Here is a 1,302-nt window from a genome sequence, read left to right on the forward strand (position 1 = left end):
AAGGGGCAGAACCAGAGCTCAAACATCTATGTCCATAGACATATACCCTTCATCACATCACATCAGATCATCTCTAGCAGGCTGGAGTTCAGTGAAGGCAGCCTGCCATGGAATTCATGGGAGAGGAAGACTTTTGGTGACCTGGCATCTGCAGAGGGGTTGAGAAGTCGATGGTAATGAACGGGTTTGAAGGCACCTCAGTTGCTATGAGCGTGTAGCCGTCTTCTATGCACGACCACCAGGTGGCAGCATTGTCATGACAGGAAGCAACCTGCCGTGCGGGCTCCGGAGTTGATTCTGTGGCTCACGGCCATTTCTCTGGACAGGAATTTTTCCTCTCTTCAGAGGGGAGGTTGGAGCTGTGTAATATCCAAAGAGCTTCAGTTCAGCTCTAAAAGCAGTAAGGTTTGGAGAGATGCTTCCGTGGTTTGACGCACTTGCTGCTCTTACACAGGACCGCAGTTCCTCTAACACCCACGTGGCAATTCGCAGCTGTCCACACTCTAGTTTCAGGGAATCCAACGTCCTCTTCTGACTTCCACAGTCACCAGGGAGCATGTGGCGCAGCTACAGACAAGCAGGCAAAACATTCATACACATAATATAAAAATAAAATATTGCCTGGCACATGTCTTTAATGCTAGCACTCGGGAAGCAGATGCAAGCAGATCTCTGTGAATTTGAGGCCAGCCTGGTCTACAGAGGGAGTTCTGGGGCTGGCTCAAAGCTACAGAGAAACTCTGTCTCGAAAAACAAAACAAAACAAAAACAAAAAAAAGAGAAGGAAAAAAGAAAAACAAAAAATAATATTGCATATATTTACAATATATGCAATACATCTTTTATTTATTTTAAGGAGGTGCTGGAGAGATGGCGCAGTGATCAAGAGCACTTGTTCTTGCAGTGCTTAGTTTGGCTCCCAGCACCCACATGGTGTTTCACAGTCATTTGGGATCCAATCCCATCTCCTGACCTCTGAGGGCACCACGCACAGGTGTGTACAGACATACACGCAGACAAGACATTTATACACATAAAATAAAATAAAGAAGTCTTAAAAAAATTAAGAGAAAGCTGCAAGGAACAGATGAAGCCAGTGGAATTCAAATCTTACTTCTCTTGGGCTGAAAAACAGCAAACCCCAGTAGAATTAGCACCAAAAAAACCATAGTTAAGGGGTAATAAGATGGCTTAGTGGATAAAAACTCTCGTGTCACACCTGACAACCTGGGTTTGGTTTCCAGAACTTACAGGAAAAAACTGACTCCCCAGCACTTACCGTCTGACCCCTTTCTACACAGG

Source organism: Microtus ochrogaster, chromosome 18 (genome assembly GCF_000317375.1).
Source record: "Microtus ochrogaster isolate Prairie Vole_2 chromosome 18, MicOch1.0, whole genome shotgun sequence".
In the NCBI taxonomy this organism is placed as follows: Eukaryota; Metazoa; Chordata; class Mammalia; order Rodentia; family Cricetidae; genus Microtus; species Microtus ochrogaster.